General features: G+C 42.2%; 1 protein-coding gene across 2 annotated transcripts in view; it reads right to left on the reverse strand.

Moving 5' to 3' along the window:
- Positions 1-27,145, reverse strand: part of NOSTRIN (nitric oxide synthase trafficking) — a 771,458-nt gene that overhangs the window by 71,241 nt on the left and 673,072 nt on the right. The window lies entirely within an intron of this gene.

Consider the following 27,145-nt stretch of genomic DNA (forward strand, 5'->3'; position numbering starts at 1 on the left):
TCCTAGGGGAATGACAGAGCAGCAGGAAGGAAGTCGACCTGGCTGAACTTGGGTAGATGATTTGTCTAAGATTGTCATCAACTGCTCTGAAACATGCTCCATTGCTAATTTATGTATTGTGCATTTATTAGTCAAACGCCCAGTGTAATGAGTCGACACAATTGTAAGATACTTCCCTATTGCCAACGATTAGGATTGCCTTCAAATTCCCAGGTTTGTGCCACTGGCAATGGGTGCTATCAAATGAACAAATACTTGCACAATTGCCAAGGATTGCCATCAAATATTCTGAATGTGATAATTGCCATACATATGCAATATCTATTCAAACATATATTGCGTTGAAAAGGATTGCCATCAAATGCCTGGAACCTGACCCATTACCAAAGACTGCAATCAACTGCTCAAGTGCTTGCGCCTCTGCCCAGGGTTGAGATCAAATGGCGAGGTTCTTGTCCCGTTATAAAGGGTTCATATCAAATGCCTAATAGCTGCTTCCCTTGACAGAGCTAGGGATCGACTGCATACATATTTGTCCCATCGCTAGGTTTGCCATGAAATACCCAGTTACTGCTGCATTGCCAAGAACGGGCAACAACTACATTGGTACCTCCTCATCATCAAGCAATGTAATTAAGTGCACAGGTATTTGCCCTATTGCCATCATCTTCTCCTCAGCTTGCCCCATTGCCATGGATTACTGACAACTTCCCCAGGCTCATTCCCTTCAAAAAAGAACTGCCATCAGCTGCCCAAGTGTTGCTGCATGGCCACTGCCTCATTCTGTGACCCTCGCTCTGTGCCAGGGTCGTCTAAACTACCGGTGTACATGTTGGTTCATTTTACTCCATTGCAACGGCAGCAGTGAAGGGGAGCCAGCCAGGGGAGAAGGGTGTAGCATCGTTCCCGGATCCTGCTGCAATTAACAGCATGAGAGGGGAGGAAGGCATTGATGAATGGGTGGTGCAGCAAGGCTTTAGGTCATCTTTCTGAGGATTGCCTTTGTCTGCTCTCCTCCCATCTCCCACTCCTCATAGCAGCTTTTCTTTCTCCAACTCCTCTTTCTTCCAGTGGCCATGTTATCTTAAGGTTGGGGAAGCAGGAGAAAACACTTGCGTGCACATCCTTTTAGTGGTAGAGTCTTCTCTTTCCATTATTGAAAGAGAAGATAACTACACACATGCATCATTGCAATGCAACACTAAGGCAAAGAAGCAGTTCATTGTTTATGCTGAGAGATATGAATTTGGCCTGCACTGGATGGTCCCCCAACATTATATTGGGTCCAAAATACCATAGATCATATCTCCTCTCAATGGTTATGGCTTTTCCTGTGTACAGATGGTGCATTCTGCATTATCCATAAGGAGTCAAAACCAACCAATATGTATCTTAGTACAACATGCAAATTACAGCTTTAAATGCATGGGATGGTGAAACCTAAACTACAGATGATATGCCAAAATAAGAAAACAAAGCACTCTCTTTTTTAAATTAATTTGTCCTAAAATCTTTTCAAACCAACAAAACAAAATGTTATCAATGGGACACACGGACCAAACTATTGTGTGCAGGCTGTGTGTTGATAGTGCTATCAGGAGTTCCTTTTCTCGTGTTGGCTAGTAGGTGGTACTTAAAAGCACTGCTATAAGCCAACCCTATTGTTATTGGAAGTGAAGATAGGTGAGAGATGCACAGCGTGTGCATATTGCTTGGTTATATACACACCCATTGACTGCCCCTGGCCATATGGATGATCCCTACGGCCATTTCCACCCACTACCTACCCCTCCCTTCCCAAACCACATCCCACTAGGATCTCTTTGGGCTAGATCTATCAAGTAGTAGCATCATAATTTGTTCTGTGAAGGGCATGGACGTGTTATTCACATGTTATTCCAAAGCAGCACTCTGAAAGTTAATGGCTTAATTGCTGCTGACAATAGCTACTGGTGTAATAAAATGCCTTCACCAATTGTGCGTTCAGCCACTTGATTTATAACCCACATGGGTTTTTGCAACTGCAGTCTTGTTAGAAACAAACATTTGAAGTCATATGCATGCCTGCACATATAAATGAGCATATATACAAACAAACTTAAACAGAACGCCTTTATTTGCTGTTGGTATTCATTTGAAAAAAAAATGTTTAAAAAACAGAACTTCGCTTAGCAGTGCTTTTGCACTTATGCCTGATCTTCATTCCGGAAAATGGCTTATTTACTGTCAGTACATACCATGGTTTATTTTCATTTTGACTTTAGTGCCAACGCATGCCTGTATTTTCAAATGGGCACAACCATCAACAACGGAAGAATAGTCACTGGGACTGGGGCATAATGTTTAGTGGGAACAAATAAGCTGTGAGAAATACTGCCAACAACATCATTAAAAACTATGCAGAACTGCATCTGGGAATATCTCAAAGGCCCTAAAACCTACAGATCCTTCAAGAACACACAGAGCCAACAGACAACATACAAGTCCAATCTAATTTGTTTGCTCTCACAGGTATGCTAGAATGCCTGGCAACCCTGAAACACATCTACAATGATTTTTCATAGTCGTAAGGGACTAGCAACAGTAAGAGCAAATACAATTAAAAAGTAATTTTGTTATTTCTTTAGTCCCAGCATCAACTAAACACACATTGGCAAAACCAAGATTTTTGTATAGTCATTTGCCAGGCACTGCAATAATGGAACTAACTAGCGATTAGACTGCAACAGCTAGAAAATGTCAGTACGCAATGATATAGTCTCAGTGCCTGACTAGTGCCTATAAGCAAGCCAAAGGTTCTGGCTTTGTGAATGCTTTCCATTAACAGAACTTTGGATTCTTGTTTTTAATAGGACTACAGATGCAAGAAGGCACATATTGCTTATAAATCAAGTAGCCAAAGGCATATCTGGTTAGGACTTTTTTTTCACCAAAATAGAAATGAGAAAGTAAAAATATAGCTCTTGTGTACAGCTCCTATATCACACATACTTGATCAGCCACATGTCTATATTGTTGTGATGAGTATTGTTATTGGTGATTGTATTTGTCTATTTGTTTATGTAACATGCAACAACAGTGATTAGCTTCACTTGTAAGAATCTGATGAAATCAGCACAAACTTTGCACCAAATGTTTTAACACCCAACTAGTTGAAGATATTAAATGTACATTGTTTTATATATATGAAATTGTGGTATTGATATGCAACAAATTGGATGTGTACTCTTTATTCAAAATCAGCATGATAAGTCAACACATAGGCATCAATGCACAACTGACAGCACGCTAGACATCCCTCCTGGACAACTTTCAAGGCACTCACAGTGGAAAACCTTACTGCCATTCTTGCATCCCTCAAGGCCACATCATATGTAGCAGACACCCCCCCTGCCTCCATACTCAAGATGCTTCTGACTGAAGCACTCCTCCCATACCTGACAACCAGCAACAGCCCCCTAACTCAAGGCACCTTCCCCATGACCATCAAGAACAGACAAATCCTGCTGCTTCTCAAGAAACCAATATGGAACCCTGACAACCTCAGCAACTACTGCCCCTCACCATCTTCCCATCCGAGGTAAGGTCCTTGAGAAAGCAGTAGCTATGGAACTCTTCCAACACATCAAAGCCAACAACCTCCTTCAGTCCTACCAATCTGTCTTTAGACTCAGATGCCGCACAGAAAAGGCTACCATCAAGGTGATAGACAATGCTCTTAAATTCCTTGATAATGGCCATGCTTGCCCCTGGTTCTCCTTGAGCATTTGAGATCATCCTCAGCTGGTTCAAATTGTACCTTGCTAATCGCCACCAGTTTGTACAAATGGATTCCTCTAGATCACCAACTCTACCCATCTCCTGTGAAGTCCCACAAGGATCCGTCCCCTCCCCTGTGATCTTCAATCTTTACATGGAACCACTTGCTCCACACAGCATCCTAATCCACCAATGGGCAGATGGCTCAAAGCTAAAAATCAAGATATTCTTCATCAAAGACATCTACAGGCTCAAGGCCTGCCTCTCATTGATACAACCATGGATGCCCAGTGCTTGCTGTGAAGATCAACTTCTCCAAGTTTGAATTACTACTGCTGACTCTGATGAATCCTGCGTAATTCTCACAGAAACCCTACCTGAAGTCTTTTCCCCAGTGGCCAGGGAAGGCAGCCACTACATGATCCTAATCCTGTGGTTGGTATTAGCCAGCAAGATCTCCTGAAAGGAGAAGGGCCCCAAGGGAATTAGGAGGGCCCTGGCTAGGAGAGATACAGTATTTATTGTGTTCAGAAGATAGAACTTTCGATGATGCCAGAATATGTAATGGCCTGCTGTCAAAGTAACCATGTTGGTAATGAAAGCTATAGTGATCATCATGGAAATCAGAAAATTAACATCTTGATTTCTGATGAATGTAATTCTTCCTTAAATCAAATCCAATCATTAATCAATCTAGAATCCTTCCCTAAAGGAGTATTTAGTATGCAGAGTGAATTAAACAAAGTTGAAGGCAATACTTACAATATAAACACTGAGGACTTCAATCCCACAATACCCCAAGTACTCAGATGAGGAAGAGAAGCTCAGAGGTCCAAAACAGCAAAGCACAGTCTAGAGTTTCTAATGACCCACACCTGAGAGGGACTTTTGAATATTTAAAGCCCCATCTGGTGCAGGCCATTAGAATGAGAAAGTACAGAGGCAGAAGAAGTTGCATGCCCCAGTTCTACCAGCAGTTGTGAAAAACCGAAGATGTCAGAGCTGCCGCTGTATCTGAAATGGGTGCCGGTTCTGAGAGGGTCTTCGTGTTGACAGATCAAAAGTGCAGAGGTCGCACAGAAGGTAGCGCTGTTTCGAAGGCTTTCCCCATGGAGAGAGAGAGACTCTCCTGATTGTGTGTCGTGTTCCAGTGGCCAGTGAGCACCGGAGCACTTTGGGAGCAAGAAGAGCTCCATTCCCAATCAGTGCGGTGGCTGCAAAATGACCGAAGCTGTTGGTCATACAGAAATCAGCAAAAGAAGCAAAGTTCGATGCAGCTCTGGTTCGAGCGGATCTGTATATGGAATCCAGCGAGTTTACCATTGATAGGTAATCCCAGAAACTTCTGTAATCGACTGCTTGCTATTTATCCTTATTTTGAATACCAAACTAATGACAGAGAATCATATTTGGTTATAACAACGTTGACAAAGGACAAGAAAGGAAAGGTTCTAATTGCTATCATCCAAGCCAAGAACATTGTCAAAGCAGAGAAAGAGCAATATTGAACCAAAATAGAAACACATATTGGCGTACCTCATAAGTGCCATTGCAAGTGGCTGTTAGGCTGCCCTCACGCTGTGGGAGTCAGCGTTCCCCTGCTGTTGAAGTGGAATTGTCATCTGCCAGAAGAAGACGTGTCCAGCTCTTTGCCGAAACACGGCTTGGGATTAAGGACTACAGGAACCAACTTCCCCCTTGTGGCCCCACCCACCTCCCCGACCAAAGTCCATGCCCCGCTTTCTATAACTAGTGAGGTGCGCGCGCATCGCGCGCACACATAGTAAGTGCATTTGCAAGTGGCTGTTAGGCTGCACTCACGCTGTTGGAGTCGGCGTTTCCCTGCTATTGAAGTGGAATTGCCATCTACAAGAAGAAGACCTGTCTTGCTCTTAGCCGAAACACGGCTTGGGATTAAGGACTACAGCAACAAACTAATTGAACTTCTTATGGACATTGTTTTGTATTACTGAGAAGAGTGGTTCTTACTGCGGTTCGTGGGTCTGTGCTATTGTTTTCCTGTGGCTAGCCTAAGTCTGTTCTTTTTGATTGCAGCTTCCCCCTTGTGGCCCTGTCCACCTCCCAGACCAAAGTCCACGCGCCGCTTTCTATAACTAGTGAGGCGCATCGTAAGTGCCATTGAAAGTGGCCATTATGCTGTTTGGCTGTGTGGCGGGTGCACGGTGCCGGTCCCTAAGGATGCATTGCGTCTACATACGTGTATATTAAAAATCTCATGATATATACCTTTGTTGAAAAATGTCTTTTGCTATGACATTTTTTCTGCTTAGAAAGCACGTTTAGAGGTCCTATTTTGGTTATAGTTGGTTCATGGTGGATTTCATTAAGTCTCAGTGAGACTAGTGATACGTTTGTCTTAGAAAGTTAAAGTACTGACCTGTGAAGTTATTACTTTCTTTACTCTTTTGCTACGCTAGGTGTGTGACTGTCAATATGGTAAATTGAGAAGTGGCAGAAAACTCACAGGGGTACTTAGTCCAGCAAAAACCAATATAGAAATATTGAATTAATGAATATTGAATGAAATGTCTCAAAACGAAGACCTGGGAAATCAGACAGCCTCACAGGATGGGGTTGTCAATTTGGAATTTAGTGAATTCAGTCCAGTTTCTGTACCTAAGTCCACGAATGCAAATGATGAGGGTGAGGGAACCTTGGTTGTTAACAAAGATGAGCAGCAAAATGGAAGGGTACTTAGAAATCTTGAATCCTCCCCTACTAAATACAATGTAAAGGAAGTAAATGACCTCACCATAACAGATATTACAAACCATACAGATGTTGAATGGTTGAGTATAAAGGTGGATTTAAACGCAAGTATAAAAACCAATATGGGTGGATTGAATGATTGCTCAATACTGGGACCAGCTACAGAAGCTGAAGTAGGAAAGAGGATGAGATTCTCCTTGGGACCATCGACCCCAGTGTCAAAATGAGCGTTCGGAAGAGAAGATGTACATAAGTTTAGCCTTCCAGCCAAGCAAAATCGGGGTTCTTATTCATTCACATATTGTTTTTTTGATGCCGATATGGTCAATAATAAAAGACAAAGAGAATTAAATTATGAGAAGATGCACTCTGCACATAGTATCATTCCCCCAGCCCATAAAAACCCCTTTACTAATCCCAAAGAAAAGATTAATTTGTTTGAACAAACGACAGGGATCCACCCCAGAGAGGATGGACTAGAATATTGTAGTCCGGAGGATGTAATTGATCTTCGTACACGTGATGTTCTTGGATTTGGGGCTGATTTTCCAGTATTATTCAGAATTCTTGACCTGTTAGACAAGGGCCACGAGCAAACCCACTATGAATTGGGGACGTTACGAACAACAATGACAGAGCTCCTATGTAAAATGAACAAAGTGGAAGGGTTGTTATTCACCTGTGATGCTGTGTCTGCATTAGTAATTGATCATAAGAAGATTGTATCCATGATGGATAACATGACACAAACCCCTGGAGATGCTAGAATTGTAAATGCGGAAATAAAAACTTTTGCTGAAATGGCAGCTGTACCGGTGGTTAATAATGACAGCTCGGGTACCAAATCGAATAATTTTGATTTGAAATCTGTAGGTGCTGTTGGTATTGCCATTCAACAAATACAGTCTGATATAGAGGCAATTAAGGAATCTATCATTTGTGGAAGAAGTGATGCAATGGTGAAATTAGTATCTCCAAAGCAGAAACCTGACCCAGTGAGGGAGTTGGATAGTCCAACAGTCTTACTAGATTTGATTGATATTTCTGATGGTACTATGAAACAGATGTGTGAAAGTATGATTGATTCAGCCTCTGAAGGGGAGACAGAAAATCAGATTGTGGTACTCACACGGAGAGAAAAGAGAATAATTACTAGAGCACAAAAAAAAGATGCTAGAAATAACAAGGCTAAGAACGCCAAAAATAAAAAAAATAAAAATTGAGTTAAAGGACACATCAGAGAATTTTAAGAAAGCAGTGGTATGAAAACAGGATGAGGACAATGGTTTTGACTTACATCAACTTGACGAAGAGTCTAATGCACATTTGGATCTCTGCTCAGAGGGAGCTGGGAATGGCCTACAACTACCAAAAGAATTTACACGAAAGACAAAACATCTGACTGTGGCACCCAGGAAAATTGGGGTAAAGTTGCCTGATGAGTTAAATCTTTGGCCACAGAAAAGGGGGCTGATTGCACCTCTAGGTGTAGGTATCTCAGGTGTTCAAACAGCGTTATCGCAATTCTATGCAGTGAAAAATAAGAAAACAATTGCTAAGAGATGTAAGCTACCTCTCAACAGTATGCCCCCAAGCAGCCCTATAAGATCAACTGATGAGCAAATTAGTGAGCCCGGGATGAGTGTAATTGTTGGAAGGGACGAACAAGGAGAGGAAGTGGAGATGGGGGTAATGATGAAGAAGAGGAGGGATCGCAGGCGGTAGACCCCACATCTACAGGACAAATAGATAATCAAGTGCCCTGTAACAAACCAGGTCGAAATTCTGTCCCAAAGGGGATAGAAGAGAAAGCACTGCAAGGAGTATCAAGAAAAAAGTAATTTGGAGTTGGGACAAGGAAATGCCGTTTTTGAGGAGACACTGGCTTCAGGAAAGCCGATAATTATGGAGTGGGAAAGAAATGTTGCAATAAATGGTAGAACCAGTTTAAATAGAACATTCATGCTTAAAACATTCCAAGCGATTCCCCCTCCTTCGAACCCTACGCTCTGATGATATATAATGGATTCACCTTGCTACAAACTATAATCATCTCATGATTTGCGGTTTCCAATCTATGATCATCATGAGGATGGTATGGGAACAGAGGGAACATTTTGCCACTATAGGTCTTGTTCCTTATATTTTCCAGAATGAAAACGATGCAGAGAAGTTCTTGGTAACACCCCTTGAATATGAGAACACAAATAGTGAGGCAATGTTAAATGGTCCTCAGCTAAATATTAATGCAGACACAATCAAGCAAATACTTGCACTAGCATCTGCGCTGAATGGTATTACACCTGTACCAAGTGGACCGGAAATTTCGGATGCGTTAGCGTAACGAGCAACCCTTTACTATAATGTCATGGAATTCATGTGGGTTACCAAACTTTCTATGTTGGTTTGGTAAGAATGGTGCAGATAATCGCCCTGAGGTCATTGTTCTTTAAGAGACGATGCATACAACGCATTTTGATATTGCAGGTTATGGCTGTTACACCCAGCCGGTGACTAAAGGTTCAAAGGGGCAACCTTCTGGTGGTTTAGCAGTACTGGTTAGAAATGAATGTAAATTTAATCCAGTACTAATACATGAGGATGCGGGTGTGTTGGCAATATGACTGACCCCTCAGAATTCAAAGGATTTTGTTATAGTAATTCTATGCATTTATTGGAATAGGTTATCGACTTCTTGGGATCAAATTGCTAACACACTAGATGTACTACTAGAAGGTATATTTGTCAGAACTAATCAAGTGGGGATTGTAATAGGAGGTGATTTCAACACCACGTGTTATACAACAAACACTATTATAGAGAATCTGTGTAATAGAAAGGTACCGCTGATGGTTAAGAATGGACAGAAGTGGGTGAGATACCTTTTAGGATGGGATTTCCAGCTGGTCCCACCATTTTCGAGTCAGTGCCATTCAACTTGGAGGCGAGGTGATCTTAGTTCCTATATTGATCATTTCTTTATTTCAACGTCTATTTTAAATCATTGTGAGCCAGTACGTATCATGGACTGTGGGTTTGGAGATCACTCTGCTATTTTTATAAAACTGAGTATCTCAAATTGGCGCCTTGATTCTGATTCAACGCTTCAATTAATAGAGATTGAAAGACCTGCACTCTCCATTAGATGGATCCCGTCTACTTGTAGGAGACTTCTTAAGTATACCAGGGAGAATCCCCTTTTTGCAAACAAAGGGCAGACTTATGTAGGTGGGGATATGGAGATGGAGAGGCGACTCAATAGCTGTATTCACATGTATTTAATGGATATTGCCTGGGGCATTAACTCAATTCTCACTCCTAAAGCATATAGACACGCCTTTGATTTACAATTTCATCAACTAAAGAATAATAAAAATGCTAAATTACGACACTTGGTTCAATTCGAACTGGGTTCTGTTCTTTATACCATTGAAAAGAAACATATTATTCTTTCATATAAACATCAGATCAAAGAACTGAGATATGTCATTGCTCTTAAAGATAACCAGTGCATGATGCATAACATTTTAGCACACAACACAAGAAAGATCTGGATGCTTATTAGAACTATAAATGCCCCGAGTAAAAATCAGAATGCACCTGCAATTTTAGCATCCACTTTGGTGCACTATGTTACTAAGAAATGTGAACTTCCTCAAAGTTTTTGCAGCGTACGCACTCGTGATTATTCAGAACTTATTTTAGAGTGTTGTCCCTTGTCGATAGAGGATATTGTTGATGCCATAGCCAAACTTTAGGATTCTAAAGCATCTGGCTCTGATGGGATCCCTCCCTCTTTAATAAAAATGGATCCGAATTTATGGGCAGGGATCCTAAAAAATGAATTTGATAATATCTTTGCCACCAAACAGATCCCAAGATCTTGGTGTTCCGCAATTATTGTTCCTATTTATAAAAAAGGCAGCATTAACGATCCTTCGACCTTCAGACCAATTGCGTTAACTGATGCGTCCTGTAAGGTCTTTTCCCAATGAATCCTAAAAGAATTACAGGTGTTTCTGTACGACAAAAACATCCTGCTTAAATTTCAAATCGGGTTACGGAAATCATTGGGCTGTCCACTGACCGTCACTATTGTCTCCTACCTACAGTGTCAAACAAAACAATAGGATGGAGGGTCAGTATACATGGCGGCACTCGACTTGAGTGCAGCATTTGACACTGTAATAAGCAAAATATTGTGGAATAACATTATCCGAAGTGGAATCCCGGTGCATTTAGTGGCATTAATTGCACTTTTGCACTAAAGGACCACTTATAGGGTCCGTCTGAATAAACAAGGTACATTAAAAGAACCTATTCAAACTGATGTTGGGCTACTCTTTAGCTGCAGTATTATTCAACCTCTATCTCTTAGATCTTGATTGGAATTCGAGTGATTTAACAACTTATCCCGCGTGTTTAGCCCATCTTAGATTAAACTGTATCAGTTTTGCGGATGATCTACTATTATTGGACAGAACTCCTTTTGGATTGCAGCACAAATTGAATTCCTTTTATGAATTTGCTGAATCTCTAAACCTGAAGGTAAATCAGGCAAAATCACAGATTATCATTTTTTCTGATGGAAAGAAAAAAATACAAAAATGTAATTGGTCAATTGGTATGGTGGATCTTCAAGTTGTCAAGGAAATAAGATACTTGGGATACACCTTAACCAACAAGAATTCAAAGAAATGGTGGAATGAGTTGTTATGTGAAAAACTAAGTGTCTGACTGCCCAAAGTCTCCATTGCAAATATTGTACCTTTTCTATACTCTCAATTATTCAATTTTATTTGCTAAAAATCGAACCATGTATTTTGCATATCTTCCATATTTGTACTGCAGAAATTGATGACTTGTTAGACATTGCTCAGGGAAAATTATGGAAAAAGGTGTTAGGGCTTGCAAACTCAATCCCTAATGATATAATTCGGCATGAACTAGGTCTGTTACCACTTTCAGCCAAACGAAATTGGAGGTTGTCGAATAATTACAGCAAAATGCTATCTCCTCTGAAAAATTTGCTCTACGAGGACTTGAATATCATGATTGTTTCAGGGTCGCTACCCTCTTTATCCAAATTCGTTAGAAAAATTGATGAAATCCTAGAACTAATTGTGGTATCTAAAGAAGATCTTATAGCTTGCTTACCTTCCAACAAGCGAAAATTCCAATTGCTGAGCTGGTGTCTCCAGTCAGATCGAATCAGTAATTATAAAGCTTATAAAGAAAATGCACATTTCCGAAGGAAATTGGGTGATCTGCCCAGATACATTCTTCAATGTACTTGTTTGGCTGCAAGGGGTTTATATTTGTGCTTGAGATTAAAGCAATTTAGCACCTATGATCGTGTACAAAATTGTGTTTCATATAAGGGAAAATTTCGAATGCGAAGTAGTGAATGTCGGTTCTGTGGTGTCCCAAAAACAGCTGAGACCTTGAAACATCTGGTGATATTCTGCACACATTTTGAGTTACTGAGAATAAAGGAATTTGGGACTTATTGGTACTCAGGATCAGATATATGTAGGAGCGCATTATGGAATACATGTATGTGGGGAAATAGTATAAATTTAGTTATCAGACTAACGAAAATCCTGGAAGTGATAAAAGAACAGTTATTGCTTATTAGTGAATAAATTAAGAAAAGCTTTCTTATCCAATGTCGCAAAGAAATTGAATGAAAATCTAGTTACCGAAAAACAAGATCTTTTTGCCTTGATTGATACTTTAACTGATTTCTTTTCAATCTGAAAAGTAGCAGTTTCTTTTTTTTTTTTTTTAAAAAAAAGCCTGTTTTAAGAAAAAAATTGATATGCATAACTTTTTATCAATCAATATGTAATTGCAAATGTGAATACAATTCTTTTTAATTTATATATTCTATCTGTGTTTGAAAATTGTAAAGGTTATTTGATGAACTAAACACAATAAAACAAAAATTAAAAAAAGAAACACACATTGGCAAAGCCAACATTATTCAATGCAAGAGAGAAAGATATGATAGATACATTGTAAACATTATTATAAAAGTGAAGAAGAGGCAATTGTGAAACAAGATGCCAACAAGAATTGCCTAAGCCAAAGAAGGGCAAAAGTCAAGACACCTTGTCAACAGTTATTTGATGTGAAAGTGGGAAATCAGAACTAGCAGGAGAAAAGCCCTCATTGGGATCTGTATCAAAGAGGAGGGGGATAAAGCCTGTCTTGCATGTGGAAAATGAAGCAGTGGAATAAACATCACAAATGCGTGTTGTTTCTTTACAGAAGAAGTTCTGCATTTTAAAGTTGTTAAAAGTCAAAAGACTTTTATAACAGCTTGAAGAATACTCTACCACATGGTACGTAAAGTAATGTTAGGAGTTGTTGGCCTGTCAGGCAAATATATACCACAAAATGGATTTCCAGAGGTTGTCCCAGCAGGTTATTGGACCAGGAAGAAGAAATTGAAGTACTGCATTGTGGTCAGAGGTTGTGAAAGAAGAAAAGTGGCAAGGCCACTAATGTGTTTGATCAATCAACTTGACATACTTTGTTGTTGGTGAAAAAGATTCACAAAAGCATGTTCTTTGAAGAAACAAACTGTGGAAAATGCATCCTGACAAATTTTGGTGTTGATAACAAAAAGTCATGAAAGGGTTCCTTTTCCAGGAAAAGAGGTTAGCTGGAATAATAATTAAACGTGTCAAGGCAAAGATCCTTTTGTTTTGTGGAAACTTTGGTAAAGTCCAAGGGGCAGTCTTTTGAAGTGAGAAGAACTTGGCATTGTATTTTGAAGCGGAAATTGGCTACTGAAAAGGAACTTACTTATTTTAATCTTTTTTAACTGAAAATCTTTAAACCTGGAAAAGGGGATCCAACCCTGGTTTCAAGGATATCTGACTATGCGGTTTATGTTTGAGCAGGCTTGAAATGCCATCTTATACCTTTATGAGTTCGATGTATGTTTAAGTGTGAGGGAGTGATTCCTGTTGCTAGGGTGTTTTCCTTTAGCCTTAGTTGGAGAGGCAGGGAATTACATTTTAGGTTACAGGTTGTAAGGCATGTATCTCGCCCTTTTAAGTTAAGAAAATGGCTGATTGGGAAAAACCTGCATACAGTTGTTCTGCCTCACACTTCTGACCCCTCAATGACCCACAACACTGAACACCCCGACATCCAGACCTGGCTTTCAGCTATGCCCCTTGAGGGCTTCATACCCCAGCTGGTCACCTCTGCCAAGTCCTTTGGGTTCAACATTGACAGAAACCTCTACTTTAAATAGCACATTGCAAGGAAGACACAAACGGCTTGGTGCCAACTTTCTCCATTGCGAACCATCAAACCCTTAATCTCAGAAAACAACTTCAGATCTGCTGTGCAAGCCTTGGTCCTCTCCCACCGGGATGTAGACAATGCCCTATTTCAAGGCCTTCCAGCAAGTACCCTGGCTCCCCTAAGATCTATCCTGCATGCATCAGCATGACTCATCAAAGGACGCCACAAATTCAACCACATCACCGCCGCCGCTCATCAAACTGCACTGGCTCATGCTGCAAGCCTGTATCATCTTCAAATCCTACTGCATCATCTATAAGGCTGTCACAGTGACGTTCCCAAGCTACCTCGTTGATACACTCAGCATCTCTGGAGGCCTATGATTCACCAGAAGTAAAGATATGTGCAGACTTGAACTCTGCCAGGAGCAGGAAGGAAAAAAAAACAGAATACAGGCTCTTTCTGTCTATTCTACAAGACTATGGAACCTCCTCCACATCAACATGAGACTTGCACCCTCACTTCGACAGTTCAGGAAGGAAATCAAGACCATCCTCTTCAAATAATGGCTGCACCCTAACACCTAGGTCCATACACTGTCCACTCCCCACCTAACCTGAGACTATATAATCTGTTCCCCACTGTTTCCTCACCTGTTTAATTGTAGATCAATTGCTGACTATTTCCCTCCCTCCCCTGTTGTTAGAGCCCCACTACCTAGTTTCTCTGCTCCCTTATTCTTCCCCCTATGATTGTAAAGCTCTCTGTTGCTTCCCAAAGTTAGGTCTGTGCTCATTAATGCCCTAATAATAATAATAATATAAACAGAGCTGTTGGTTGTCTTAGATTTTATATTATGACTAGCAGACGTACCCGTTCTCTGACAGACATGATGTAATGCAATGTAATAGCATTTGTAAAGGGCAGAACTATTGCCAAAAGGCATGCAGGTGCTAAGAAACAGCATAAGGGAGATCTACTCTGGAAACCCGCAAACAGAACAAGAACTAAGAAAGATATGTTTTAATGGCTTTACGAAAAGCCAAATGATCATCAATGTTTTGCAAATAGTAGTGCATTCCAAATACCAGGCGTGAGGGTGGAAAAGTATCGGTCACCCACTCAAGTTCTTCGAAAATGGGGGACTAGAAAAACTTTCTGAGACACTGAGCGAAGACCCCTTAAGAGAGTGCAGGGAATAAGCTTTGTATGCAAATACTCAGCGCCTAACTGATAAAAGGCCCAATGAGTAATACAAAGGGTCTTAAACTCAATACAGCTATTCACCGGGAGTGGGACATTCAACCAGCTCTAAGAGACAGAAGAGCTGCAGCATTCTTAAAAGGCTGCAGTCTTTGAACCAAAAAAGCTGGTTGGTCAAGGTAAATCCCATAACAGTAATCGATAGACCCAAGAATCAAGACTGTAATCACCTTTGCTTGGGACTCAAGAGGAAGAAATGGCAGCGCCTTCCTCAGGATTTTAGGCTTCAAAAATCCAGAATTGCATTCTGATGCAATTTGCAGCTCCCGGAAGTCAGAGGCCTGGACTTTAATACCCAGACTTTTACAGAGTGAGCAGGAACTGGACAAGGACCAGTGATAACACCGATCCTGTAGGTCACTGCTCCGATTCGGTTATCGTTTGATGTGCTTTGCACCCTGAAGTAAATTGCACTGACAATGGGCACATGTGGCTGGCTGACATACCCCGGAGCAGATGTTGGGGGAGATGAGAGTTGGTCTGCTGCTGCATACTGGGATCTGTTTTTGCTCTCTCCCAACATGCCTCCTCTCCCTGCCGTGGTGCAGTTTGTTGCAGTTCATTGTGGTGCAAACCTTGGAAACCGTGCATCCTAGGTCCTGGACCTCGCATCTCATGTGTGAAGGTGCTGAAATCCGGGGAAAGGGGTGGGGTGTCCAAATGTTATGTAGCCTGTAATGTCCGGTGGCTCCTAACAGGTAACTATGCACATTCTGGTGTAGATTGGTGAAACGATGTGAAATTGTATAAGGAACAACACTTCTCCAAGCCACAAATCCACAAACAAATTTGGACTTGTACTGAAATCCAGGGAAAGTGGTGGGGTGTCCAAGTGTCATGTAGCCGGTAAGGCCTGATGGCTTCTAACAGGTAACTATGCACATTTTGGTGTAGATTGATGAAACTATGTGGAATTGTATAAGGAACAACGATTCGCCACAAATCCTCAAACTCACAAACGCATTTTGACTTTTGCTGAAATAGGGGAAAAGGGGTGGGTTGTCCAAATGTCATGTAGCCAGTAATGTCTAGAGGGTCCTAACAGGCAACTATGCAACAATCAGTGCCTATTGGTGAAACGGTGTAGAATTGTATAAGGAACAATGATTCACTACAAATCTCACCCCAAACAAGCACATTTTCACTTCTATATACATAGAAAGATGGAGCAATTCTTCATCACAAATTAGTTCATATTTATCAAAGTGACAACATTTGTTCACTGTTCTTGATATGCCCACATGTCACATTAGTTATTGGGCATTCCCATAGTTGGTTTCTTACAGTGGCATGGCATTTTGACTGGCTTTTATGAGCAAAGTCAACACATGATGAGCGTTCTTTCATGGCCATAATGGTCAACATTGGTGCAGCCAATATGGACATTTTTCCTTACATTGGCATGGCATTTTTACTATTGTAATGGGCAAAGCCAATGGGAGTATGTTGTTACTGGCATATATTGGCAGAAGCTGGCATGGACATATATGAGCACAGTCAGAATGAACATTTGTTTTACACTTGCAGAATACTGGCACTCAGCGGTGGGCATCCATTCAAAATCAGTACTGCAACACATGGGTACATATTTACCTGCCGCTTATAAAGGGAAACAGTTGCAGAATCGGCTAGCTATTCTGGAACTGTGGAAAATGTGTGGGGAGGAGACAGAGGATCCACTCATGAAAGAATGGATGCTTAATGAGCATGACGATGGGAGCATAGCACCCACAGCCCCTCCCCCTCCTTCCCAGAGCAGTGATCCAACTTCGGTAGCACAGGAGTTATACCTATTACGAGCGTTAAAAGCAGCACCAGGGTACACTAATCCCACATATGCGCCCCCACATATAGTAGTGAAGACATTATAAGTGGTGAAAAATAAACAGGCTAAGGCTAGTATCTGCACATGTGGCAAATGACGAGTGCTGCGAGTTACAGGCAAGACTGACAGAAGCCGAGGAGGAGCTTCGGAAAGAAATAAAAAGGCAGAGCAATAAGGATGAGATGGCGATCGTACCAAATGAATAGGTAGGAGGACAAATAATGCAAAAATTAGATGGAAAGGGCATGGACCATTTTAAAGAAAGGGATAGGGAAGTTGGAGAAAGGCAGGAGAAAGAAGAAGAGAAAAAGTACCAGGAGGAAAGAGAGTGGAAAAAAGAGGGGAGAGAAAAAGAAAGAAGGAATGAAGAAGAAAGAGAAAGAGAGAAGAAGCAAGAGGCAGACAGAGAAAGGGTGAAGAGATGAGAAGAAGAAAGAGTAAGGGAAAAATGAAGAGTTGCAGAAAGAGTATTCTCTTGTGTAATGGTTTCCTCAATTCTACACACATAGATAGAAGAGTATCGTAAATAGATAGAGGTAGGAAGGAGGCATGAGTGACAGAATGAAGTTGTGTGCGGATACCGCATTCTCAAGGGATGATTGTCCCTAATCCCAAAAGGACCTTCCTCTTCCATGTGATCCTCCCCAATGTTACCATCCCCAGGGGGACTATTGTACTGTGGACACACCACCCTGGCCCCTTGGGAACGATCTCCCCCTAAGGGAGAAGGGAAAACATCCTCAGATCCGTCACATAGCCAACACCTGGCTTAAGCCTGCCAGCTCAATGGCAGGGGGAGAATGTGGTAGTGACAACTCCCTTCTGGAACCTGGACAGAGATTGACCCCATTAGGCGGGGGTGTTGCTGCATTGCAGAGGAACACTGGAAGATTGCTGGAAAGGTAAACTACACCTATGCCTACAGTAAGACGCAAGAGGTGCACTGGATCTTGCCCTTCCTGCAGTGGAAAACTCACCACTAGCTAATGGAGTGAATGTGGGTACCTTTGTGCACTGCTGGAGTTCTGTTAAATTTCTGCGCTGCTTCTACTACTATGCACCCTCGCAATTTCCTACTGCCAGGTTAGGTGAATTAAGTACCACATTTTATGTCAATATCCAGGGCACTAGCATATTACCACTGCACCAGTCCTCAAGGAAGGTTCTTGAGCCATCCCCATGACCAATGTGCGTACACACATCATTCGAAGTTGGGAGCGATATCTAAGTTGCCAGAACTGGTTGTCCACATTGAACCGCTATTCGGTCGACCATCAATTCTCAATATTGAGACAAGTACAATATTTGCCCCACTATACGCACAAACGCACCCCCTCTGAAATCACCTAGTCACCCCAAGATTCTAATACATAATCTAAATCTAAGTATCGAGGTATCCCTGACTTTAAATCGCCAAAGAAAAACCCAGAAAACATGGTAGCCAAAGTAAAAATGACCACTGTGCCCTATAAATTCTGAGCTGCAAGAACACCTTGGGGGCAAATGGTTTCACTGATGTGGAAATTCCACAAGTTAATGGTCTGTCCTAAGAACCGGGATGGCTGCTATCACCGACTCAGAACTTGAATGGAAAATAAAATTGATACCATTGGGTTAAACGTCAAACTGGCATCAAGCCATGCAAAACATTTCAGTGAGAATTGGAGACATGGAGCAATGTATCTCTGAATCAGAAGACAAATGAAGAGACACATCAGATGGTGCAGGTGAAAGAAATCTTGCAAAGAACCAGCCAGGTCCTGAAGGAATAGCATTTGTGTATTTGGGATGCCTGAGAAAACAGAAGGTCATTCCATGGAACTATACTTCGAAAAGTGGATTGATGACATTTTGGGATCCATGGGTCTTTCCAATAGTTTCTCAATCGAATGTGCCCACAGGGTAGCTACAAAACCTCCTCGTCCTCAGTCTACACTGAGAACTATTATGGCCGAATTGCTTAATTATCAAGACTGCAACAAGATTCTTCAGGTGGCAGGAAAGAAGGGACCCCTCGATCTTAATGGGACCAGGCATGTGCTCTTTTGCATCTTCAACAGGGTAGTTCAGACAACTAGACAGTCATTTAATGCAGTGAAAAAGAAACTGCAATCCCTGGGACTGAAATACACATAATTTGTCCAGTAAATCTCAAGATCTATCATAATGGAAAATCACTGTTCTTCACAGTTCCAATGTAAGCTTGAAACTGGATAGAGATATAAGGGCAGAGCGCAAAGAGACAATGCTTCAAGAAAAACACACCTGTGTCCTTGCCTGATCCACTAATTACTACTGCCTTCTCACAAATCTCAGATACTAACGTGAACACAGGGTGATAAATGCATATATTTAATCTAAAACTAATACACATTGTTGAACATTGTTATGCATCACTTATGGATATCTATGGTTCAGCGATGATTCAATGCAGAAATGGCTAATGCATTATAAGTTAGGGTGGCAGATACTCCAAGTTGGCAGGATGCATGGGGGGGCAGTTGGTTTGTTGTTATTTCATCACATACCAGGTGTAATGCTCATACCCAGACTCACAAACACACTTCCATAGACCTTTCAGCAAGATTATCTTCACACTACCGAACACAAAGGTGCCAAATGAGTAGTCCAGAGGGGAAAAGATTTTCATGTATGTCATGAAATTCAAATGGTTAGTATGACACAACGAAGAGGGGAACTATTCTTCAGTTTCTTAACTGCATGGTTCTGATTTTGCACTACTCCAAGAACCCATTTAGTGGGAACTGACTGCAAATTCTTTGAATGGTCCAAATACAAGACCGCTCTGCATGCATGATTCACTCAGGAAACCAGGGGAGTTGTGGTCTTGGTAAGAAAGACCACAACACTGAAACTTACAAAGGTTTTGAAAGACCATGGAGGCAGATACATGCTAACCCCTGGGGAACAGTGTGGGAAACTAAAATATAGCAAACAATTTTTTCAATTACTATGAGAAATTATATCACGTCCATCATTTTGCTGCACTTAAAGATGTGGATGAATTCCTAAACAAAATCCATCTTCCTGCACTCACCGCACAACATCGAATTGAACTAGGTGGAAAAATAACTGAGGATGATGTAATGCTGGCAATCTCGAGTCTTCAGTGGGGTAAATCCCCTGGTCCCAATTGTTTGTCCATTGATATCTGGAAAAAACTAGGAAACAAAATAACTAAACCCATTGCTTCAAATGTTTGGTGAGTGCCGGGCAAAGGGTAGATTATCCCCTAATTTTCAGCAGGCGTTGATCTTTGTTTTACATAAGAAAGACAAACCCCCAATGTGCCTAATAGAGGCCTATTTCTCCTATCAACAGTAAGGCCAAGATACTAGCAAAACTCTCAGCCAACTGCTTGATCCGTGTTGCTCACCTTGGTCAATCCGGACCAATGCAGATTCCTACCCTATAAAGCACAAGAAATAATATCCGAAGGCTAAATATAGCAATTGATTGAGCCCCCCTTTTACATGCACCTCTGTCCATCCTTGCTGCCAATCTTGAGAAGGTGTTTGACACAGTGCTATGGCAATTTATAAGGGCTCTGTTGAGAAAAATGGGCCTCAGAGATCAATTCCTAGCCTGCACCAAATAATTATACCAGGAACCATTTGCACTGTTCACTGTGAATGGGGCGACATTACAGTGCTTTCCTCTTTAAAGGCTGCCCCTTCTCCCCTTTTTTATTCACACAGCTCATCGTAGCCACAAGCAATTTGTCTCAGGACGGCACCAGGGTGTAAAGGTTTCATTTGATCCATGGGAACTGAAGATAGATTAGACTTATATGCAGATGATATGCAAATGTTCCCAGGGAACCCACTTACTCTGACCCTCATGCAGTGCATACACTAAAAGAATACAGTAAACATAGTGGAAGTACAAATTGGTCCCCTGATGCAGTCAGTCACACCTAACTGGCCCTGTAGTGCCTCCCCAGGGTTCTGACAGACCACACCCACACACCTTGACACTCGATGAGGCAGGGCCTGCCCCACACTGCTGCTCCTGAAAGGGCATGCCCACTTTGTGTGTTGCTCTCTCTCACTGTTGCACCAGTAGAGAAGGAGCTAAGTACCCCCACCTCAATCACTTCGCCCATATTTCCTATCTGCTGGAAAACAGAATATGACACACATACAAAACCTATTGAATGACAGATACCAGGGAGAATCCTGGAAGCAAGGTTCCCATTGAGACAACCATACCCGCATATTAGACAGTATGATGGCTGTCCAAGTGATAGTCCGGAAGAAAGCAGGACAAATTGAAGAAACAAAGAGAAATAATGATGTCATACAAATGCAAAGCTGATGTATACAGAGAAGAGATGCAGAAACCAGAGGCCGTAGACAGATTCTATAAGGCATCAAGAAAGTATCACGATGAATGACATCTTGGGATCAAGATGAAGAAACTTATGCTGCAGAAACGATGAAGATATCAAGTTATTTTACACATGTACAGATGCAAAGAAACTCAAGCAGATGAAGTATTCTTGTGGCTAGCTTCATAGTAAATAGAGTGCGGCATGCGTCAACATGTACATATATATATATATTGGAGTCAGTCAAAGATGGATGTTCCAACTACGTATGATAGCAGTGCTGAGCAAAAGAAGGAAGCTTGTTTTTTCATTTTGTCCTAGTCAGTAAAACAAGTGAATTACAGGCGAAAACTCAGAAAGGCGATGTTGGATGAGCCAAGAAGCCAAGGCCTTATCAGACTGGGGTGAGCTGGCATTGGATACAAGAACAAAGCTTCCTGTTCAGAAGGCATGGACGAAAACAAGAAGACGTCAGAGGTCTAATTAAAAAATAGCATTTTAATACACTGAAACCTCAATTTCGTGGTCTTTAGACACAAGGGGAGGAGAAGTCGGACATGCATGATGGTCACACCTACACACGAGGGCAGAGTGTGCCTTCAGTCCCCTGAATTCTTCAGTAGCAAGGAACGTTTCCGAGGACAAGTTCAAAGCCCTAATTGACAGCAGACCACTGAGGTAATGATGGATGGTCAAGTTAATTGGTGGGAAGCTATGGTTAAGACTAGCTTATCTGCACCTGGACGCTCAGCCTGCATGCTGCTAACGTAGGTTGGGAGGGTACTGACGGAGGTTAGAAAGTAACCAATGTTAGGTGACCGCCTGATCAAGGGTCTTATAGTTGTGTAGCAAATTAGACATTGTATATTTAGTGACGTTCATAGAGACATATTTTAGTGAAGGGCTTAGTTGCCCCACCTGATGTTTAGAAGCCTACCACTTTATTTCACTAAAAAAATGGTTGCAATGACCAAAAGTTCTAATAATGCTACCACCAGAGGTTCGAACACCAAAAGTTAGAACCTTTAGTGGTAGCATTGTAATAAAAAAAACGGAGGCTGCGGGGATGTCCTCCGCATCGCCCTGCTCACTACACTTCATGGTATAGTGAGCAGCGGTTGCCGGGGACACTCCCGCAGCCTTCCGTTTAAAAAAAAAGAAAAAGAAACCGGGGCTGCGGGGGTGTCCCCCGCATCACCCCGCTCACTATACTTTATGGTATAGTGAGCGGGGGCTGTGGGGAACACCCCCGCAGCCTTCCATTAAAAAAAAAAAGAAAAGAAAACGACCCTGTGGCACCAGTTCCCGATCACGCAAGTAAAAGGAAACTGGTGCTGCAGGAACCCAGCGTGAAGATGAAGGCAAGTGAGGTTTGTTAATGTTGGGAGTTAGGGTGTGCTGAGGGTGTGCTGAGGGTGTGGGGGGGTGTAATGGGTGTGTTGTGTGTGTGCGTGTGACTATGTATGCGTGTTTGCATGAGAAAGGTGCAAACCTTTGGTAGATCGCACCTTCCTCATGCAAACGTTTCACCCGCGGTAGTTACAGCCACAGGCAAATCACTTAGATTCCTTTTAGATAATTGATATCAGAACAGTTATCCTTTTGCCAACTACCTGAGCTGTTTCGATTATTGATGTTTGAATACAATTCTGCATCCCCATCTATCTCAAGGGTATTGCTATCTCATCTTAAAGGGCTGGAAGGTCCAGTTCACACCCCATGCACACATGGTGTGCTGCTATCACTGCTGCTGTCTGAGGAGAAGTGTGGCTATCCTGGTGATGCCCCATGCCAAAGTGGGCATTGCTATCACCACCATCACATGGGCACTTACCTTTTCCCTGTAGAACCTGTCAGGTGTATCGACCCACGTTCAAGTTATTGTGCTGCAACATTTGGTGCTGTGGGCTTAGAAAATCCAAGATGGCCGAAAAGCCCACATTTGCATCAGAATCCAGGAAAACCGCACAGTTTTTGCACACACCAAAATGGTCGCCTGACCCGACACCCACCAGTGCGAGCGTGATGGGCCAGAAGCGCCATGAGTGAAACGTGGTGCCAAAGGAAAAACAGCAGTGCCTGTTAGCTCAAAAAGAACTTTGAAATCACCTTTGTTTCTCTGAATGCAAGCTCAAAATGCCTATTTCAAACATCGCAAGATATTCAAAAATCTTACTGAACACCAGCAGACATCTGGCAGAATGAAGTCTTGTGTGCATACAACATCTGGAAAGATGAAGAGCCTAAACTAATGTGCATAATAAAACTGGCTGAGCTGTGGATGTCAGCAGCTTAAGTGAAATTGGACTTAAAGCCACTAAAATCGAAATGTTTAAAATAAATGAGTGACCTACTTTTGAGTGTCACATAGGTTGCAACTGCTTAAATGTCATGGTTTTGAACTTAGAATCAGCGTTCTAGCTGCATGTGTCAAAACTGTAAGTTTGATTTGAATGAAGAAAAATGGGAACAAAAGTGACCTTTGGCTGAAGCCTGGCTTAAAGGGACTGAATTCTTCCCGGCAACTACCCTCGACAGGAGTTGAAACTTGCCAAGCAAATGCATTCACAGGCCTGGCTGCATTCTGCTGCTCCCACCAAAATGAGATCACACCTCTCTGATTGAATCAGGGGAGGAGTACCTGGGACTGCAGGAAACAGAACAATGAACTTTCTTTGGCTCAGGCAAATGTTAAATCAGGGGGTCGTAAATGGCTTCCTCCCGGAAGGAAATGGGAGAGGTGCTGCCTCTGTGAAACAGCTGAGCTTGGAGGTGGGGACGAACAAGGAATTCCCCATGTGCTTTGGGACCTAAACCACACCCATCTAGGCCAGAGCATAATTTTAGAAAGATGGATAATTCATAGTACATAATCTTCAAAAATTATATCAATAATATTATTCCTGTGATTTTTCTGTGCACATTTTAAGAGGTGTTAGGACTCTGTGGTATGTTCTGGGGGGTAGTAGCGGAAAGTAGGGTATTACTCGAAATGTATGTATGTTAAAAATCTGACACTTCATCATCTGATGCCCATATTCCTTGCGCACATTTGTGTAAATTCTGGAAAAGTTTAGAGGTTGTGTTCTGGATGAAAATGGCAGAATTCTGTCAGAAGTGAACACAACATCTTACAAAGACAGGGATTGGATGATTTGGTGCTACAGAAAATATGTTAACTGGACATATAATATTAGAAAAATTGTACATAGATAAATATGCATTTGGATCAAAAATAGATTTGTGTGCAAAGTGACAAGGGGAGGATTCTCTGACCCATAAACATACCTCATCACGATGACACTCCATTTCCTTCCCCCAATCAAGGGAGAGAGGATAACTTGGCTAATGATAAGTTGTGAGGGGCAGGCTTAGTTATGCTCACGCACACACCCATTTTCAAAAGACATGAAAAGAGCCACTGAGACCCAAGGAGACATGCACTTTCCACTTCAAACTGATTTCTTGCGAAGCGCTTTGCCAGAAGACTACAGAACCAGAACTTACAATCCAGACATCAGAACTTGCAGCAGAGAGGCCTAGTCCAAAAGCTGAATCCTTCTCAGCAGGCCTCAGAATCCAGCCACCTAACCAAACTAGTCAACAGCCGGGCTATGCTGTTCGCTTCTGGCTAGAACTTTTGCCGGAACCAGAGACCCAGACCAGACCGCGGTGCCAGTACCAGACCCAGAAAGCAGAGCTATATCCCAACCGAAGACCAGACCCAGACCAGACCGCTGTGCAGTGCCAAGAACTTTTGCCAGAACCAGAGATTCAGACCAGCAGAGCAGAGAGAACCGCAGCCAAACCTGTTGACTAGATCTGTGACGAGGCCCATTCCTTCCAAAATTAGGAGTGAATATCCAGACAGAGCAGTGCAGAACCAATCTCTTAGTTTAAAATAATCTAATTCAAACCATTTCCACCTATTTAGAACTGAATAGAAATTGTGTGTCCATTCTGTGATTTCAAACCTGTGAAAGTGTCATTTGTCATTCTGAGCTTCACATTAATTTTGAGAATCTACCTCCACTAAATTGTCCGTATCTTTTGAACCATACGTGCTAGGAACGAGATTTAACTGTCATCTTCAAGCTAAGAATCTAAGGTTTCCAAGCCCAAAACCGACTTTCTACTCCTTATAGTCTTTCCATAATCACGCTCGACGCACTCGAAAAAAAGTGCAGCGAATTGCAATTTGACTCAAACTTCTTCACCTGTCAAAATTAGCTGTCTTTTGCTTCCATTGCTGAAATTCGTTTTCAACCTGAAAATCACTCATGAATCATTGCTAGTGTTGACCTGAACTAATTCAAAGTAGCTGTCACTCACCCTGAATCTCCTATAGGGAATTAAAATCATTTTTAGCATATTTTCACTGCATTGCAAATCACATTAAAAATATCTCTGCATGTTATGTTATGTTATTTTGCATTTATATAACGCCTTATATACCATTGGTATGGTCTGAACGCGCTGGTAGGTTGAACGCCCTTGGGAACCGAAGTTCGGGCCAGTAGAGAGAGTAGAGAGAGTCCAAAGGTGCGTGTGCGCACCAGGTATGTGTGCAGCTGATGCGGAATTTGTGTGGTAGCTGCTTCTTAGCGGTAGGGGTGGTGGTTGAGAGATCAGGAGTATGTGTTCGATCTGGCAGGATTTATCCAGATCGAGTGTGGATGCGTTAGGCCTGAGGAGAACGCCTGGCTGGGGGTGCGAAACCAGCAGTGTTTACTTAGAGTGATGGGGAGTGAGCGGAAGATGTTGATATGAGAACAGTTATACCGAATGCTGTCATAGTATCTCTGTGTTCTAGATGAGTGGTGGTGGAAAGAAGAGAGTAAGTGTGGGATGTGGTATGATATATGCTCTACATCCGCTCTACATACCCATCCGCTCCATACACTCATCTGTTCCAATGCGTTCATCCGTTCCATGCGTTCATCCGCTCCACACACTCATCCGCTCCACACACTCATCTGCTCCACATAGACTCATCCTTTCCATACATTCATCCGCTCCATCTACTCATCCGCTCCATCTACTCATCCGCTCCACACACTCGTCCGCTTCGCATACTCGCCCGCTCCGCGTACTCATTCGTTCCACACACTCATCCGCTCCACATAGACTCATCCTTTCCATACATTCTTCCGCTCCACACACTCGTCCGCTCTGCGTACTCGCCCGCTCTGCGTACTCATCCATTCCACACACTCATCCGCTCTACGTATTCATCCGCTCCACACACTCAATCCGCTCCACACACTCAATCCACCCCACACACTCAGTCCGCTCTACGTACTCGTCCGCTCTACGTTCTCGTCCGCTCTACGTATTTTTCCGCTCCACACACTCATCCGCTCTGTACACTCATCCGCTCTGTACACTCATCCGCCCTCCACACTCTAAATACAACTTTCACAGAGAGGCTATTGGGCACATTTCTAAATGCAACTTTCCACAGACAGGCTATTGGGGACACTTCTAAATGCAACTTTCTCAGAGAGGCTATTGGGCACACTTCTAAATGCAACTTTCTCAGAGAGGCTATTGGTCATAACTTCTAAATGCAATTGGGTACACTTCTAGATGCAACTTTTCTCAGAGAGGCTATTGGGCACACTTCTAAATGCAACTTTTCTCAGAGAGGCTATTGGGCACAACTTCTAATTGCAACTTTTCTCAGAGAGGCTATTGGTCACAACTTCTAAATGCAATTGGGTACACTTCTAAATGCAATTGGGCACACTTCTAAATGCAGCTTTTCTCAGAGAGTCTATTGGTCACAACTTCTAAATGCAATTGGGTATACTTCTAAATGCAATTGGGCACACTTCTAAATGCAGCTTTTCTCCGAGAGGCTATTGGTCACAACTTCTAAATGCAATTGGGCACACTTCTGAATGCAAGTTTCCTCAGAGAGGCTATTGGTCACAACTTCTAAATGCAATTGG

The sequence above is a fragment of the Ambystoma mexicanum genome, chromosome 9 (genome assembly GCF_040938575.1).
Source record: "Ambystoma mexicanum isolate Mex_15411 chromosome 9, UKY_AmexF1_1, whole genome shotgun sequence".
NCBI classification, from domain to species: Eukaryota; Metazoa; Chordata; class Amphibia; order Caudata; family Ambystomatidae; genus Ambystoma; species Ambystoma mexicanum.